This window comes from Manis pentadactyla, chromosome X (assembly GCF_030020395.1).
Source record: "Manis pentadactyla isolate mManPen7 chromosome X, mManPen7.hap1, whole genome shotgun sequence".
NCBI lineage: Eukaryota > Metazoa > Chordata > Mammalia > Pholidota > Manidae > Manis > Manis pentadactyla.
The window spans coordinates 48,195,820-48,215,978 of NC_080038.1; the positions used below are offsets into that span (position 1 = coordinate 48,195,820).

The 20,159-nt window shown below is 35.9% G+C and overlaps 1 protein-coding gene across 1 annotated transcript in view; it reads right to left on the reverse strand.

Annotated features, from left to right (window-relative positions):
• The window catches only part of FAM120C (family with sequence similarity 120 member C), a 147,323-nt gene that overhangs the window by 18,011 nt on the left and 109,153 nt on the right, over positions 1-20,159 (reverse strand). The gene's annotated exons all lie outside the window — the stretch shown is intronic.

The following is a 20,159-nucleotide window of genomic DNA, read 5'->3' on the forward strand; positions in this document are numbered from 1 at the left end:
GGTAAGCAGGTTCCTAAATAAATTAAAAACAGAACTACCATATGATCCAACAATTCCACTTCTGAGAATATATTCAAAGGAAACAAAAACACTAACTCAAAAAGAAAACTGCGTCCCCATGTTCACTGCAGCATTATTTACAATAACCAAGACATGGAAATAAATTTAGTGTCCAATGACGGATGAATGAATAAAAAAACTATGTGCATACACACACACACACACACACATCAGTTAACACTGCTGTATGATATATAGGAAAGTTGTTAAGAGTGTAAATCCTAAGAGTTCTTATCACAAGGAGAACTTTGTCTTTTTTTATTGTATTTATATGAGATTTATATAGATTTAGTTAACATCCAATGGATGTTAACTAAATCTACATGTGACAATCATTTCATAATATATGCAAATGAGACCAACATGCTCTACACCTGAAATTTATAGTGATGTATGCCAATTATGTCATAATAAAATTGGGGAGGGGGAAGAAAGTAGACCAGATCATGAACGTCTCAAAAACAGTACTGAGGAATTTGGACTTTCATCTTGAAAATATGAGAAGGCACTTACGGATTAAGACACAGAGCAGGAGAGTGATATTGATGGGTTTGAAACTGACAGGTTCAGGAGGAAAGAGATAAGAAGCATGGATACTACTTGGGAGGCAACTGTAGCAAACCTGTGACTAAAGCAGTCTAAACAAACACTGGCTGAGGGAAAACAGAGGGCAAGGGAACAAAGACAAGAGCTATTAAGGAGATAAATCCATAGGATCTGGTTGTGAATTTTATGGGAAGGGGACAAAGAAAAGGGAAGAGGTGAAGATTCCTAGAATAATGGCTTGGGCTGATGGCCAGATGATGGGGCCATTCACTGAGATAGGAAATTTACTAATTGAATGAGTAAGTAGTCACTGTTATATGTTTTAACTAAATTTTATATACTGAATATGCTTTCTTGTTATAGGCACTGAGAATGCAGAGGATGAGAGAGATGAAAACAAAATACAAAGACTCTAGTACAAAGTCTCTGTCCTTAGCTCCCTGAAGGCCCACAAGATAATTATCACTTATAATTACTGGAGTTGGAAAGAGGAGAAAAGATGGCAGAGTAAGAAGGCAAGGCAAAACCCCTTCCATGTACACACCAGGGAAGCAACTGCAGCAAATACAGCCATCCCAGAAAATGACCTGAAGACTGCAGAACAAACCACCCACACCTGCTGAAGAAGAGAATCACATGGAGAAGGGTAAAGAGGCAGAGCCATGATCAATTGGGATCAAAGCTCTTGCCCCTTCCCAGACTATAAGTGGGAGGGAGAGAAACAGAGCAGGGAGAGGTAAGCCCTTAGGAATCCCGCACACCTAGCCCTCAAGATCTGCTCTGGGAACAGGAGGCCACATTGCATTGTTCTTTGGTAATTAATGGAGGCCAGAGACAAGGGAGAGTCAGAATCCTGTAACTTGTGGAGGACAGGTATACTCCGTTGGTCCCACTGAGACCTAACACAGAGGAGGCAGTTTGAAAGATTTACCAGCAGTGGGAAGTGTGCCAGAGGGGTGGAGGTCAGAGGGAGCTCTCTCCAGAAGAGAAACGGCTCATGGACAATGTTTCCCAGCTATCCTTCAGCCTAAAACGTCAGACGCTCATGAAAGCCAGCTCCAAACACTCCCTCACTGGTGGCTCAGACCTTTGGCTATGTTCCCCTGCCCAACTGGGGCAGGTGGTCACCACCATTGCTGACTAGCAGGCAGAGGGCAGCCTGACTCAAAACAAATCCCAGCGGAAGTGCTGAACAGCACATAAAGGGCATGCAGAGGTGAGCTGTCAGCTCTGCTGACAGATCAGCCACTGCCTGAAGACAGGCAGAAAGACAAACCCTGCCCACAGCCCACAAACAGCAACTGTGGCTCTGTCTCAAAAGAGAACCAGGTACTGGCGGGCAGGGTCTTGCTTCTTCTGGACATCACAGGATGCCTACTTTATAAAGCCATTACTTTCTAGACCAGGAGATATTGCTGATCTACTTAATACAAAGGAATAAACAGAAACCCAGACAAAATGAGGAAGCAGAGGAATATGTTCCAAACAAAATAAGATAAGACACTAGAAAAAGGGCTAAATGAAATGGACATTAGCAATCTTCATGATAAAGGTTTCAAAGTAACAGTCACAGAGATGCTTACTGACCTGGGAGGACTTCAACAAAGAGACAATTTGGAAGAGAGACACTCAGAATTGAAGAATACAAAAACTGATATGAAAAATACTATGGAGGGAATGAATAGCAAACTGCTGGAAGTACAGGAAAGAATCAATGAGATGGAAAACAGAGAACAGGAAAACAACCAACCTGAGGAACAGAGAGAAAATACAATCTCTAGAAACAAGAGTACTCTAAGAGAGCTGTGTGACAACTCCAAATGAAACAGTATTTGCATAATAGGGGTCCCAGAAGAAGAGAAACAAAGAAAAAGAAAGTCTCTTTGAAGAAATAATAGCTGAAAACTTCCCTAATCTGGAGAAGGAAATAGATACCTTGGCCCAAGAAGCACAGAGAGCCCTTAACAAAAGGAATATCAGGAAAACAACACCAATACATATAGTAATTAAAATGGCAAAGATTAAAGATAAAGAGAGAATCTTAAAAGCAGCAAAAGAGAGACAGACAGTTACTTCATTCAGAATTGAAGGAAAGACTAACTTTCTCAGATAAATTAAAGTGAAAAGAATTCACCACCATTAAACCAGTCTTAACCAGATATGTTAAAGAGACTTCTGTAGATGGAAATGTTCTTAAGCCTAAATACTCTTCATATTGAAATAAACCTACAGTAAAGGAAGTAGACCAATTACTTATACTAAGCAAGTAGGAGGTTAAAAAAAATAGCAAAATCAATTATACAGAAAATCAGTCAAGGGGTCCATAAAAGATACAGATTATGAAATCTTATACATAAATTGTGAAGGAGGAGGAAGAATTAAATAGTAATTTTAGATTGTGTTTGAAATAGATTTGCTCTATATCTATATATAGATATAAACCTTATAGTAACAACAAGCCTAAAGCCTACAATAGATACACAAAAAGTTTTTAACAAGGAATCCAAGCATAACACTAAAAAAATCCCATCACATAACCAGAGAAGAGTATAAGAGAACAGAGGAACAGAGAGGAACTACAGAAACAACCAGAAAACAATTACTAAAATGGCAGTAAGTACAACCCATCAATAATTACCTTAAATGTAAATGGATTAAATGCATCAATCAAGACATAAGCTGGCAGAATGCATAAAGAAATAAGAATTGTCTATATGCTGCCTACAAGACAATCATTCCAGACCTAAAGACATACATAGACTGAAAGTGAAGGGATGGAAAAAGATAATCCATGCAAATAAGAGGGAGGAAAAAGCAGGAGTAGCAGTACTTAGACAAAATAGGCTTCAAAACAAAAAAGGAACAAGAGACAAAAGAAGGACATTACATAGTGAAAAAGGGATCACACTCCAAGAAGAGGATATAACCATTATAAATATCTATGCACCAAACATAGGAGCACCTCAATATGTAAAACAAAATATTAACAGACCTAAAGGGAGAGAAATACAGCCATACAATCATATTAGGGGATTGTAACACCCCATTTACATCAAAGGACCATTATCCAGACAGAAAATAAGTAAGGAAACAGGCATTGAACGACACATTACATCAGGACTTAACGGGTATGTACAGAACATTCCACCCAAAAGTAGCAGGATACACATTTTTCCCAAGTACACGTGGAACATTCTCCAGAATAGATTACATATTAGGACACAAACAGAGCCTCAATAAAATTAAAAAAACTGAAATCGTATCTAGCATCTTTTCAGATCACAATGGTATGAAAGCAGAAATCAATTACATGAAGAAAACCATAAAAAAACACAAACACATGGAGGCCCAAACAATATTCTTCTAAATAACCAATGGGTCAATGAATGAATCAAAGGGGAAATCAAACAATACATGGAGACAAATGAAAACAAAAATACAACAGTTCAAAGTACATGGGATGCTGCAAATGCAACTCTAATAGCAATACAGGCCTACTTCAAGAAACAAGAACAACCCCAAATGAGCAGTCTAAACTCATTAAACAATTAAACTCACTAAACAATTAAAGAAAACTAGAAAAAGAACAAATGAGGCCCAAAGTAAGTAGAAAAAGGGACATAATAAAGATCAGAGAAGAAATAAATAAAAACGAGAAGAATAAAACAATATAAAAAATTAATGAAATCAAGAGCTGGTTCTTTTGAAAAAATAAACAAAACAGATAAACCCCTTGCCAGACATATCAAGACAAAAAGAGAGTCTACACACATAAACAGAATCAGAAATGAGAAAGGAAAAATCATTATGGACACCACAGAAATACAAAGAATTAGAGTACTCTGAAAAATTACATGCCAATAAATTGGACAACCTAGAGGAAATGGACAAATTCCTAGAAAATTATAACCTTCCAAGATTGACCCAAGAAGAAACAGAAAAGCTGAATAGATCAAACAACAGTAATGAAACTGAATTGGTAATCAAAAAATTCCCAACAAGCAAAAGTCCAGGACAACATGGTTTCACAGGTAAATTCCACCAAAAGTTTAAAGAAGAGCTAATACAGATATTTCTTAAAGTATTCCAAAATCTAGAGGAGGAGGGAATACTTCCAATCTCATTCTAAGAGGCCAACATTACTCTAATACCAAAACCAGACAAAGACAATGCAAAAAAGAGAATTACAGACCAATATCCCTGATGAACATAGGTGCAAAATTCCTCAACAAAATATTAGCAAACCAAGTTCAAAAATACATCAATAGGATCATCCATCATGACCAAGGATGCAAGGGATGCAAGGATGGTACAGTATTCATAGATCAATTAACATCATACACACTGACAAAAAGAAAGATGCTGAAAAATCCTTTGACAAAACTCAACATCCATTCATAATTAAAACTCTCAACAAAATGCATATAGAGGGAATGTACCTCAACATAATAAAGGCCATATATGACAAACTCATAACTAACAAACTCAATGGTGAAACGGTGAAAGCTTTTCCCCTAAGATCAGTAACAAGACAAGGATGCCTACTGTCACTGCTTTTTTCAACATAGTACCAGAAGTCCTAGCCATCGCAAACAGACAAGGAAAAGGAATAAAATCATCCATATCAGTAAGGAAGAAGTAAAACTGTTACTATGTGCAAATGACTTGATACTATATACAGAAAATCCTAAGTACTCCACCAAAATACTATTAGAACTAATAATTGGATTCAGCAAAGTTGCAGGATACAAAATTAATACACATAAATCTGTTGCATTTCTATATAATAACAACAAACTAGCAGAAAGAGAAATCAGGAAAACAGTACCACTTACAATTGCATCAAAAAGAATAAAGTACCTTTGAATAAACCCAACCAAGGAAGTGAAAGACCCATACTGTGAAAACTATAAGACACTCATTAGAGAAATTAAGATACAAATAAATGGAAATCTATCCCATGCTCATGGATAGGAGAATTAATATTGTTAAAATGACCATCCTGCCAAAGCAATTTACAGATTCAATGCAATCCCTATCAAAATACCAATGACATTTTTCAATGAACTAGAGCAAATAATCTTATATGTGGAACAATAAGAGAACCCCAAATAACCAAAGCAATCTTGAGAAAGACCAGAGCTGGAGGTATTATGCTCCCTGACTTCAAGCTTTACTACAAAGCTACAGTAATCAAAACAGTATGATACTGATACAAGAACAGAGCCACAGATCAATGGAACCAAATAGAGAGCCCAGATACAAATCCATGCATATATGGTTAATTAATACATGAGGAAGGAGCCATGAATATACAGTGGGGAAAGACAGGCTCTAATAAATGGTGCTGGGAAAACTGGATAGCTATATGCAAGAGAATGAAACTCAATTACTGTTTAACATCATACACAAAGTAAATTCAAAATGGATTAAAAACCTAAATTTAAGACCTGAAACCATAAAATTCTTAAAAGAAAACAGGCAAAAATCTCTTGAACATAAGCATCAGTAATTTTTTTCTAGACATTTCCCTGGGCAAGGAAAAGAAAAGCAAAAAATGAACAAGTGGGACTACATCAAGCTAAAAAGGTTCTGTACAGCAAAGGACACCATCAGCAAAACAAAAATGCAACCTACTGTATGGGAGAATATATTTGTAAACAATTTATCTGATAAGGGATTGACATCCAAAATATATAAAGAGCTTACATGCCTCAACACCAAAAAAACAAATAACCCGATTGAAAAATGGGCAGAGGACCTGAACAGACATTTTTCTGAAGAAGACATATAGATGGCCAAGAGGCACACGAAAAGATGCTTCACATCACTAATCATCAGGGAAAATGCAAATCAAAACCACAATGAGATATCATCTCATACCAGTTAGAATGGCCACCATCCAAAAGACAAGAAATTAACAAGTGTTGGAGAGGATGCACGGAAAGGGAAATCTCCTACACTGTTGGTGGGAATGTAAACTGGTGCAGCCACTATGGAAAGCAGTACAGAGGTTCCTCAATAAATTAAAAACAGAAATACCATATGACCCAGTAACTCCTCACTTCAGGAATTTACCCTAAAAAACTCTCTGATTTGAAAAGATATAAGCACCCCATATGTTTACTGCCACATTATTTTCAATAGCCAAGATATGGAAGCAACCAGAGTGTCTGTCAATAGGTGGATGGATAAAGAAGAAGTGGTACATATACACAATGGATTATTCAGACATAAAAATGAAATAAATCCTGCCATTTGTAACAACACGGATGGACTTAGATGGTATTATGCTAAGTGAAATAAGCCAGGTGGAGAAAGACAAATACCATATACTTTCACTTATATGTATAACGTACAAACAAAAGAAAACAAAATGAAAAAACAGCAATAGACTCAGACAATGAGAAGAAAAACTGACATAAAGGAATTCCTATAGGAGTTACATGTGGGAGACAGGCAGGCTCACAGAAAGACCAATACAATGGAGGGGATGTGATTTTATAAGTTGAGTAGATTGTTTTAGGTGTTTTAAGGAAAGAATGACTAAATCTATCTGGGAGAATCAGAGAAGGCCTCACAGAGGACAGAACACTACCTTTCCTAAGGATTTGGGGCTCTTTGTTAGTTTGTTTGGTATATACTTGAATGCTAGTTTGCAATTTTTCATGTCTCTAATCTTAGTATGGTGCATGGTAGAATGGGTGCTTAATAAACATTTGTTAAAATAAATGAGTCTATATCAAGATATTAAAAAGGAAATGCTACTCCATTTTTTGGTCAGTGCTGTTATTCCACTAGGCTTAAATGAATTATGAAACAGAGGGGGTAGAGTCCAAAGAGTCAGAGGAGTGAGAGGTGCATAAACGAGACCACATAACATTGGATAATTATTAAATCAACCAATGTTTAGTGATGCTTATCATGTGCTATTTTTAAAAATTACATGATTCTACTGGGAATTTTCTCTGGAAAAGCTATAGCATTACTAATTTCCTAAGGAAGTTCCTGAATCTCAATGACAAGATAACATCTTATTACTATTAATACTATTTACATTATTATATATACTATATACAAACATATAATACATTATATGCAGCAAACTATGAGTTCCTCATAGGAGTAACACTTATTAAATGCCTCTTGTATTATAGACACTTTGCCAGGAACTTTATATACATAGAATGTGGTAGCAAAGAAAATAGACTTGGAGTCTGACATACTTGGTTTCAATCTAGGTTCCACTACTTTTTTCCTATGTGACTCTGGGCAAATGCCTTGGGACTTTAGTTTGCTCATCTCCAAAATGGGGTTACTACTACCCACATCTCAAAAGGTGGTAATAAGTAAAGGAGAAAATGCATGTAAAAACTCTTAGCATAATACCTGGCATAGCAGCACTCTTAGTTACAATTCATAACTGAGCCAAATATGGTGTAATCCTTCCTTTAATATTTTGTGAAACCCCATATCATATATTAAATTTACATATATACAAGGCTTTGTATCTACTTTACTTATTCTATGTTCACTTCTCATGCCAGTACCACAGAGTTAAATTTTTTAAATGTTTTAATATTTGGTAGTCTCTCCTTTTACTCCACTTCATTTAATTTTAAAAAACATGGTTTATTCTGATTATAAAAGTTCAAGTTCATTCTAATTCAAAAAATGTAAAGAAGGCAGAAAAGTATAAAGAAATGAAAACTAAAAATAATAACATACTCTTACCATTCAAATATAACCACTGCAAAGAATGTTGATTTGGGCTTCTTTCATAGCATCTCAAGTCTCAATTTTCTTTAACTTTCATTCTATACATACAGAATACTGTATCTTGCCTTTTTCACTCGACATTATACTATAAGAATTTGTCACTCATTAAATACTTTTTGAAAACATGACTTTTAATGACTGCATGTTCATCATATGAATGTATCAATTTACTTAAACATTGATCTAATATCAGAAGCTTATACTAATCATACTTTTTCTTGTATTGTAAGTAATACTACGAAGTTCACATACACAAAGCTCATCTGTATCTCAGATTCATTTCCTTAGGATAGATTTCTAGAAGTGGAATAACTATGCCAAAGGTTACATCCATTTTAAAGGTCCTTAATACATATTACAAAACTGTTTACCAGACCAGTTTCTCCTATCTTCCCCCAGTGTGTATGATTTCATTAACTTTTAACTATTTAATAAGCAAAAAAAGTTTCTTGCTATTTAAGTTACTGTCTCTTTGGTTGCCAGTGATGAGGTTGCATATTTTTTCCAAATATTTATTTACTTCTGTGACTGGTCTATGTCTATCATAGACATTATCAGTTAATTTGCTTATTTTGTCCTCAGCTAATTCAAAGCCTTATCTTTATTATAGTGACAGTTATTTGGACACAGGGTAGACAGCTGATTGAAGTAAAACCAATTCATGGCTTGCCATTCTGCAGGAGATCTGTGAGATTCAGAGGCTAATGAAACAGAAGAGCTTCACAGGACTGTGAGAGAACAGGCAGTCCCTGTTCCTGCCTCTCCAGCACTAGTCCTTGTGGGCACTGCTTGTCTTACACTTGGATGACTGTGAGACTACCTGTTGTATCTCTAGAATAAGGTAGCTACAGTGGCTTTTGTTTTCTGTAAACAAATGAATCCAAAGGGACTATCATTTACTCATTTTTGTTTTGGGATGCTAGTATTTAAAAAGCCTTTATATACTGAGAGTATTGACACACTGTCCGAACTTGCAAATAGCTTCCCAGTTTGTCATTTGTCTTTTAATTTTATGTATTTTGACATACAGATACATTCATAATTACCGTTCTCTTTTTTATATCTTTCCTTTGTTCAGGGGAATGACACAAGTCTTTTTCTATAACACTATTCGATTTTTAAAATAAACTTTTTATTTTGCAGACATTTTACATATGCAGACACTTACCTATAAAAAAAGTTTATTGAGGTAAAATTTATACACCATAAAATCCATTCTAAGTATAGAGTGCAATAATGGCTTAGTAACTTTCCGAGTTGTGCAACTATCAACATTCTGAGTGCAGAAGATTTGCATTGCCCCAAAAAGACCCCTCATGCCCATGAGTAGTCACACCCCATTCCCACCCCAAGGCTTGTATCTTACCCCCTTCTTGTTATTCCCACTCATGTACTTACTATCTCTACAAATTTGCATTTCTGGACATTTCATAATGGAATAACATGTAGTCTTTTGTGTCTTTTTTCCTTAGCATAGTTTTTGTTTTAATCAAACTTTAAATTTTGATATTATTGTAGACTTGTGTGTACTTGTAAGGAATAAAACAAGAGGGATATCAGGAAAACTTCGCCCAGTTCTCCTAAGGTAACATCTTACAACACCACAGGACACCACATCATAACCAGGACACTGATACTGACTCATTCAAGATATGGAACAGTTCCAGCACCACAAGGATAGCTCATACTGCCTTTTATAACCACACCCTCTTTCCCCCCCAGTCCACATTCCTAACCCCTCGCAATCACTAATCTGGTCTCTTTTTCCAGAATTTTGTCACTTCAACAATGTCATAATGGAATCACATGTGTGTAATCTTTTGGGATTTGTTTTTTCTACTTAGCAAAATTCTCTTAAGATTCATCCAACTGGAGGATCACGGGAAGATGGCGGCATGAGTAGTTCAGAGGAAATCTCCTCCCCAAAACATATATATTTATGAAAATACAATAAATACAACTATTCCTAAAAAAGACACCAGTGGATGCAATACAACAGCCAGGATACATCTACATCTGTGAGAACTCAACATCACATGAAGGGGGTAAGATACAAGCCGCAGCCAGGCGGGACCCGAATGCTCCCTCACCCCAGAACCTGGTGGGAAGAAAGGAGTCGGAACGGGGAGGGAGTGAAAGCCCAGGACTGCTAAACAACCAGCTCTAGAAATCCGCACCCAGAGCGCAGACACAAGGTGCACGGGGTGCTGGATATTAGAGAAACGGAAAAGCAAACCCTGTGGGCAGGTTCCCGCAACCGGCGCCCCTGAGACAAAGGAAAAGCAAGCGCTTTCTGCAAGTCTTAAAGAGACAGGGACCCCATAGCTGGATGAAGTCATCCCGGCACACTTAGCCAGCAGCTGGGAATCCAGGGGAACCTTAGGCACCCTAAATCCTGGGGAGGCAGTGCAGCTCTGAAGCCCCACACGGCACTAAGTAGCTGGCCAGTTGTTCCTCCAACTGGCGTGGACCCTGACACACCGGCCCAGTAGCGGGAGAGTGGCAGCACATGTCGGGGGCAGCGGCACCGGAAGGGACCAGGAACAGATCGCGTGCGCCAACGGCACCAGAGGAGACCAGGAGAGGATATATTCATAAATGACAGATCCGATAAAGGATTGACATACAAAATATATAAAGAGCTCATATGCCTCAACAAACAAAAAGCAAATAATCCAATAAAAAAATGGGCAGAGGAGCTGAATAGACAGTTCTCTAAAGAAGAAATCCAGATGGCCAACAGGCACATGAAAAGAAGCTCCACATCGCTAATCATCAGAGAAATGCAAATTAAAACCACAATGAGATATCACCTCACACCAGTAAGGACCGCCATCATTGAAAAGACAAACAACAACAGATGTTGGCGAGGTTGTGGAGAAAGGGGAACCCTCCTACACTGCTGGTGGGAATGTAAATTAGTTCAACCATTGTGGAAAGCAGTATGGAGGTTCCTCAGAATGCTCAAAATAGAAATACCATTTGACCCAGGAATTCCACTTCTAGACATTTACCCTTAGAATGCAGCACTCCAGTTTGAAAAAGACAGATGCACCCATATGTTTATCGCTGCACTATTTACAATAGCCAAGATATGGAAGCAACCTAAATGTCCATTAGTAGATGAATGGATAAAGAAGAGGTGGTACATATACACAATGGAATATTACTCAGCCATAAGAAAAAAAGATCCTACCATTCGCAACAACATGGATGTAGCTAGAGGGTATTATGCTCAGTGAAATAAGTCAGGTGGAGAAAGACAAGTACCAAATGATTTCACTCATATGTGGAGTATAAGAAGAAAGGAAAACTGAAGGAACAAAACAGCAGCAGAATCACAGAACCCAAGAATGGACTAATAGTTACCCAAGAGAAAGGGACTGGGGAGGATGGGTGGGAAGGGAGGTATAAGGGCGGGGAAAAAGAAAGAGGGCATTACGATTAGCATGTATAGTGCGTGGGGGGCATGGGGAGGGCTGTGCAACACAGAGAAGACAAGTAGTGATTTTACAACATCTTACTATGCAGATGGACAGTGACCGTGAAGAGGTCTGTGGGGGGAACCTGGTGAAGGGGGGAGCCTAGTAAACATAATGTTCTTCATGTAACTGTAGATTAATGATTCCAAAAAAAAAAAAGATTCATCCAACCTTGGGAATATAAAGTAGTTCAAGCAATATGGAGGTTCCTCAAAAAACTAAAAATAGAAGTACCATTTGACCCAGAATTCCAATCCTGGGAATTTACCTGAAGAAAACAAGATCCCAGATTCAAAAAGACATATGCACCCCTATGTTTATCATAGCACTATTTACAATAGCCAAGATATGGAAGCAACCTAAATGTCCATCAGAATAGAGAAAGATGTGGTACATATATACAATGGAATATTATTCAGCCATAAAAAGAAAACAAATCCTACCATTTGCAACAACATGGATGGAGCTAGAGGGTATTATTCTCAGTGAAATAAGCCAGGCAGAGAAAGACAAGTGCCAGATGATTTCACTCATTTGTGGAGTATAACAACAAAGTAAAACTGAAGGAACAAAACAGCAGAAGACTCACGGACTCCAAGAGGGGACTAGCGAGTACTAAAGGGAAGGGGGTGGGAACGGTGGGTGGGGAGGGAGGGAGAAGGGGATTATGAGGCATTATGATTAACACACACAATACAGGTAGGTCATAGGGAAGGCAGTACAGCCTGGAGAAGACAAGTAATGACTCTGTAGCATTCTACTATGCTTATGGACAGTGACTACAATGGGGTGTGGGGGGCAACTTGATAATATGGGTGAATGTTGAAACTACAATACTTCTCATGTGAAACCTTCATAAGACTGTATATCAATGATACCTTAATTAAAAAAAATAAAGATGCTATAAACATTAGTGTATAGGATTCTGTGGGGAAGTAAGTTTTCATATCTCTAGGATAAATGCCCAAGAGTATAGTTGCTGAGCTGCATAGTAGCACTTCAAGAAACTGCCAAATTGTTTTTCAAAGTGTCTGTACCATTTCACAATTCCAAAACCAATGTATGAATGATCCAGTTTCTCTACATCCTCGTCAGCATGGAGTATTATCACTATTTTTTATATTAGACATTCTGATAGATAAGTAATGACATCTCACTTTGGTTTTAATTTGTACTTACCTAATGGCTAATGACTGAACATCTATTCATGTGTTTATTTGCCACTGTATATCCTCTCTAGTGAATGACTGGTTGGCTTCATCTTCTTTACATGGGCTTTCAACCAGGAAGTTTTAATTCTGATGAGGTCCAACTTATCGTTTCCTTTTATGATCAAACCTTTGGTGAGAAGTCTAAGAACTTTTGCCTAAGCCTAGATCTAAAGATTTTCTCCTATTTTTTTTCTATAATGTGTGTAATCTTCTTTATATTTTAGAATACGATCCATCTTGAGTTAATTTTTGTATAAGGTGTGAGGTTTAGGTCGAAATGTTTATTTTGGTTTATTTTTTTTTTTGGCTTATGGAGGTCCAACTGCTCCAGGATCATTTGTTGAAGACTATCCTTTCTCCACTGAATTGTTTCCGCACCTGTCACAAATCAGTTGAGGCTATTTGTGTGGTTCTGTTCATGGTTTCTTTATTTTGTTCCATTGACCTATGTGTCTATCCCTTAGCAAATATGTGCACGGCCCTGATTACTTTAGTTACTATTAACCTTCAATATTGGGTAAAGTGATTCCTACACCTTTTTCTTCTTTTCCAAGATTGTTTTAGCTATTGTAAAGCCTGTACCTTTCTATACAGTTTTAGAATAAGTTCATCTATGTCCACAAAAAACACTGCATTAAACCTATAGATGAATTTGAGGGGAAGTGACAGCAATGCTATGGCAAGTCTTCTAGTCCACAAGCTTTCCTTCTTTGATTTCTTTTATCACCACTTAGCATGATTTTGAGGTCAATTCACATTCTGCCTGGCATGTATCAGTAGTTTATCTGATTTTCTTGCTGAGTAATATTTCATTGATGGACAAACCACGTTTCTCAACCTACCATTTGATGGATATTTGAGTTATAACACTTTTTGACTATTATGAATATTGCTTTATGAATATTCATGTGCAAGTCTTTGGGCGGGCATATCTTCTCAGTGCTCTTAGGTAGACACCTAAGAGTCAAATGAGTCACATGGTTCATTTATGTTTATCCTTTTAAGAGAATGTCAAACTAATCTCTGCACCACTGTAAATATCCACCAGCTTATGTGTGAGGGCATTTGGTTCTCCAGTCTGGCCTACATTTGTCATTGTCTTTACTTTAATTATTGTAGCTGAGTGAACTGGTTTTTCATTGTGGTTTAAATTTGCGTTTCTCCAGTGATTACTGAAACTGAGAATCTTTTCAAGTGCTTAATGTTCCAATCTTTTATTTTCTTTGGTGGAATGTCTACTCACATCTTTTACCAATTTTTAAATTGGGTTGTTCTCTTATAAGTTTTAATAGTTCTTTATATATTCTGGATACAAGTGCTTTATCAGGTATATGATCTGTAAACATTTCCTTCAGTCTGTAGCTTGTCTTTTCAGTTTCTTAATGGTGGCTTCTGAAGTGCAGAAGTTTTGTATTTTGATGAAATCCAATTTCTTTTTCCCTTGGATTGTGTTTTGGCTGTTTTATCTAAATATTTTCGTAGCCAAAAATTGAAAATTTCTCCTGTAAGTTTTATAGTCTTAATGATTAAATTTTGGTCTATGACCCACCTTGAGCAATTTTTGAGTATAGTGTAAAGAGTCTCTATGAATCATTTTTATCAGGTCAAGTCAAGTTGGTTGACAATGTTGCTTGAGTTTTTCACATTTTTGCTGACTTTCTGTTTAGTTGTTCTATCTATTACTGAGAGTAGGGTATTAAAATCTTCAATTATTATAAGTGCCTATATCATTCTTAAATTCTATCAGTTTTTGCTTCATGTATTTTAGGGCATTGTCATTAGGTGTATATATAATTGTTTTTATCTTCCTGATTAATTGACCCATTCATCACTACAAAATATCTTATTTGTCTATAGTAAAATTACATGTCTTAAAGTCTATTTTGTCTGGTATTAGTATAGCCACTACAATTCTTATAAGATTACTATTTACATGGCATATTTTTTTCTATTCTTTTCCTCTCAACCTATTTGTGTCTTTGAATCTAAAGTACCTTTTCAAATACTATATGATCTCATTTCTATGTGGAATCTCAAGAATAAAACGAGTGAACAAAACAGAAATAGATTCATAAACACAGAGAACAAACAAGTTGTTGCCACTAGGGAAGGGGGTAAGGGGGAAGGAAAAGAAAGTACATCTCTTGCTCATACTTCATGTTTTTTATCCAATCTCTCAATCTCTGCCCTTTTGAATGGAGTATTCAATCCATTTAGGTTTTCTGGTACCTCTCAATAACCACCTATTTCACCCATCCCCTCATGCCCCTCCCTTATGGCAATCACCAGTTTTTTCTTCCTACATATAAGTTTATTTTGTTTGTTCACATTTTGTTAGATTCCACAAAGCGGAATCATATATGGTACTTGTCTTTCTCTGACTTATTCCACTTAGCTTAGCACAATAAACTCTAAATCTACCCATACTGTCCTGAATTGCAAGGTTTCTTTCTTTTTATGTTATATTCCACAATATGTATGTACTTATGTGTGTGTGTGTGCATACATACATCACAGGTTCTTTCCCCATTCATCTACTGATGGACACAAGTTACTTCTATATCTTGGCCATTGTAAATAATAGTGCAATGAACAAAGGGGTGCATATATTTTTTTGAAGTAGTGTTTTTATTTGCCTTGGATAAATACTCAGCAGTGAAATTACTGGATTGTATGGTATTCCCGTTTCTAGTATTTTAAGAAACTTCTATATTGTTTTCCATACTGGCTGCACCATTTTACATTCACAACAATGTAGGAGGGTTCCCTTTTCTTCACATCCTTGCTAATGGTTGTTATTTCTTGTCTTTTTGATACAAGCCATTGTAACTGGTGTGAGATAATTATCTTATTGTGGTTTAATTTGCATTTCCTTGATGGTTAGTGATGTTGAACATCTTTTCACATGTCTGTTGGCCATCTGTGTATCTTTTTTAGAAAAACATCTATTCAAGTCTTCTGCCATTTTTAATCAAATTATGTGTTTTCTTGGTGTTGAGTTACGTGAGTTCATTTTATATTTTGGATATTAACCCTTTATCAGGTATATCATTTGTGAATATATCCTCCCATTCAGTAGGTTGCCTTTTTTTGTTGATGGTGTCCTTTGCTGTGCAGAAGCTTTTTAGGTTGATTTGATCCCACTTGTTTATTTTTGCTTTTGTTTTCCTTACCTGGAGAGACATATCCAGAAAAAAACTGCTATGGTCAATGTTAAGGAGTTCACTGTTTTCTATAAGAAGTCTTATGATTTCAGGTCTTACGTTTGGTCTTTAAGTCATTTCGAGTTTATTTCTGTGTATAGCGTAAGGCAGTGGTCCAGTTACATTCTTATGCATGTAAGGTGTACAGTTTTTCTAGAATCATTTATTGAAGATACTGTCTTTTCCCCATTGTATATTCGTGCCTCACTCACAGATTGACCACATAAGCATGGGTTTATTACTGGGCTTTCTATTCTGTTTCATTGATCTTTATCTAATTTTGTGCCAGTGCCATACTATTTTGATTTCCCTAGTTCTGCAATATAGTTTGAAATCAGGGAGAGTGATATCTGCAGCTTTTTACTCCTTTCTCAAGATTTCTTTGGCTATTTTGGGTTCTTTTGTGATCCATAAAAATTTTTGGTTTATTTGTTCACTGAAAAATGCCACTGGTTATTTTGATACAGACTGCATTAAATCTGTAGATTGCTTTGGATAGTATGGGCATTTTAACAATAATAATTCTTCCAGTACATAAGGATGGCCTATTTTTCCATTTATTTGTGTTCTTTCCAATTTCTTTCATAAATGCCTTATAGTTTTCAGAGTACAGGTCTTTCACCTCAATGCTTAAATTTATTCCTAGTAGTATAATTCATTCATATTTGATATAGTTGTTGGTATGTTTAGACTTACAGGTTCCACACTTTAACTTTTTTGTTTGTTCCTCTCTTATTGTCTTCTATTATGTTAAATATTCTCTAGTGTGGCATATTAATAATTTTATTTTTTTACTGTATTTTTAGTTATTTTCATAGTGGTTGCTCTATGGATTGCAATATACATCTTAATTTATACACTATTCAAACTAATATTAGAGAATTCCAGTACTATGTAGAAACTTTGCTCCAATATAATTCTCTGCTTTCCTCCCTCCATTGTGCTATTATTGTCACATATATTGTGCCTGTGTTCTAAAACCAACACACAATTTCATAATTATTGATTTATGCAGTTGTCTTTTAAATCAGTTAAATGAAGAAGCAAGAAAAAATGTATTTATACCATTTCTTATATTTACCTGTGTAACAACCTTTATTGATTTGGTGTAATTTCCACTGAGTATGAAGGACATGATTTGAAAGGCAAGTTAGCAGCAATAAATTCTCTTAATCGTTGGTTATCTGGGAATCTATTTCACTTTCTTTTTTAAAACTATCAACAAAAAATTAACATACCATATGACGGATGTATTAAAAATGTACAATTCAGGAATTTTTAGTACATTCATAGGGTCGCATAACTATCGCCACTATCTAATTCTAGTACATTTAAATCACCCCCAAAAGAAACCTCATATACATTAGTGACCACTCTATTTGTCCCTCCCTCAGGCCACTGGCAACCACAGATCTATGGATTTGCCTGTTATACACATTTCATATAAACAGAATTATACAAGTCTTTTGGTGATTGGTGTCTTCCAGTTAGTTTAATGTTTTCCAGTATTCATCCATGTTACAACATGTATTAGTAGTTAACCCATTTTTATAGCTGAATAATATTCTATGGTATGAATATACATTTTGTTAACCCATTGATAAGCATTTGAGTTTTTTCTGCTCTTTGACAGTTAAAAATGTGCTATGTGAATATTTATGACCATGTTTTTGTATGTAATGTCTTCATTTTATGTTCTTACCAACAGTGCTCCAATTTCTCTACATTGTCAGTATTTGTTTATAATGTTTTAATTACTTTAATCAAACATTTTAGATTACAGCCACCCTAACAGGTGTTAACTGTTATCTCACTTAAGTTTTGAAATACAGTCCCCTAATGATTAGTGATGTTGAGCATCTTTTCATGTGCTTATTGGCCATTCGCATATCTTTTGGAAATATTTGGAAAAATGTCTATTAAAATATTTTGACCATTAAAAAATTTAATGATTTTTCTTTTACTGTTCAGTTCTAAGAATTCTTTATATATTCTGGATACTAGAACCTTAAGAAATAAGATGATTTGCAAATATTTTCTCTCATTTTCTGGGTTGTTTACACTTTCTTCACAGCATTGTCTTCAGCACACAAGCATTAAGTTTTGGTACAGTCCAGTTAATCTATTTGTCTTTTTGTCACTTGTGCTTTTGGCATCATTATCTAAGAAACCATTGTCTAACCTGAGGTCATGAAGATTTTACCTGCTGTCTTCTAAGAGTTTTATAATTTGAGTTCTTACATTTAGGTCTATAATACATTTTGAGTTAATTTTTGTGTATGATATAGGTAGAGGCCCAGCTATGTTCTTCTGCATGTCGATATCCAGTTACTCCAGAAGTATTTGTTGAAAAGCCTATCTTTCTCCATTCAAGTAGTATTATTGTCAAAAATGAATCAACCATAAAGGGTGTATTTCTGAACATTCAACTATATTCCACTGATTTATGTCTACCCTTACGGGAGTGTGCCACTGTCTTTATTACTGTAACTTTGAAGTAAACTGTGAAATCAGGAACTGTAAAACCTTTGTTCTTTCTTTCAAGATTGTTTTGGTTACTCTGAATCACTTGCACTTACACATTTGTCAGCTTACTAAAATCTACAAAGCCATCTGGGACTTTGGATTATATTGCCTATATAGATCAATTTTGGGAATATTGCCACCTTAATCTTAGACCTTCTTACACATTAATAAGGGACGTCTTTCTATTTACTTAAATCTTTAACTGTAGTTTTTAATATAAAGTTCTCACAGTTTTTGTTAATTTTATACCTAAGTATTTCATTCCTTTTTATAAAACAAATTCTTTTCTTTTGGAAGACTGTTTCATAGTGTCTTAAAATACAATTGATATTTGCATACTGATCTTATATCTTGTGACTGCTAAACTCATTTATTGGTTCTCGTATTTTTGACACTTAAAATGTGTCAAAATACACATAAAATTTACCATCTTAATCATCTGTAAGTGTACAGTTCAATGGTATTAAATATATTTACATGGTTGTGCAACCATCATCATTATCCATCCTCATAATACTTTTCATCTCGTAAAACTGAAAATCTAAACTTTAATTAGAGAATAACTCCCCATTCAACCCTCCTACCACCCCTGGCAACTACTTTTTTTTATTTATTATTACTTTTATTAAGGTATCATTGATATACCCTCTTATGAAGGTTTCAAAAGAAAAACAATGTGGTTACTACATTCACCCATTTTATCAAGTTCTCCCCATACCCCATTGTAGTCACTGCCCATCAGTGTAGTAAGATGCCACAGAGTCACTACTTGTCTTCTCTGTGCAACACTGTCATCCCCATGATCCCCCCCACACCATGTGAACTAATCATAATACCCCTCAATCCCCTTCTCCCTCCCTTCCCACCTGGATTTGTTTATTTCTTATGGTTGAATAGTATTCCACTGGGTATATGTACCACATCGTTTTAATCCATTCATCTAGTGATGGACACTTAGGTTGCTTCCATATCTTGGCTATTGTAAATAATGCTGCAATAACCATAGGGGTGCATGTCGTTTTGAATCTGAGATTGTGCTTTCTTTGGGTACATTCCTAGGAATGAAATTCGTGGGTCAAACGGTATTTCCATTTTAGTTTTCTGAGGAACTTCCATATTGCTTTCCACAATGGTTGAACTAGTATACATTCCCACCAGCAGCGTAGGAGGATTTGCTTTCTCTGCATCCTTGCCAGCATTTGCTGTTCCTTGTCTTTTCGATGTTGGCCATCCTAACTGGTGTGAGGTGATATCTCATTGTGGTTCTAATTTGCATTTCCCTGATAATTAGCAATGTGGAGCATATTTTCATGTGCCTGTTGACCATTTGAATTTCTTCTTTGGGGAAGTGT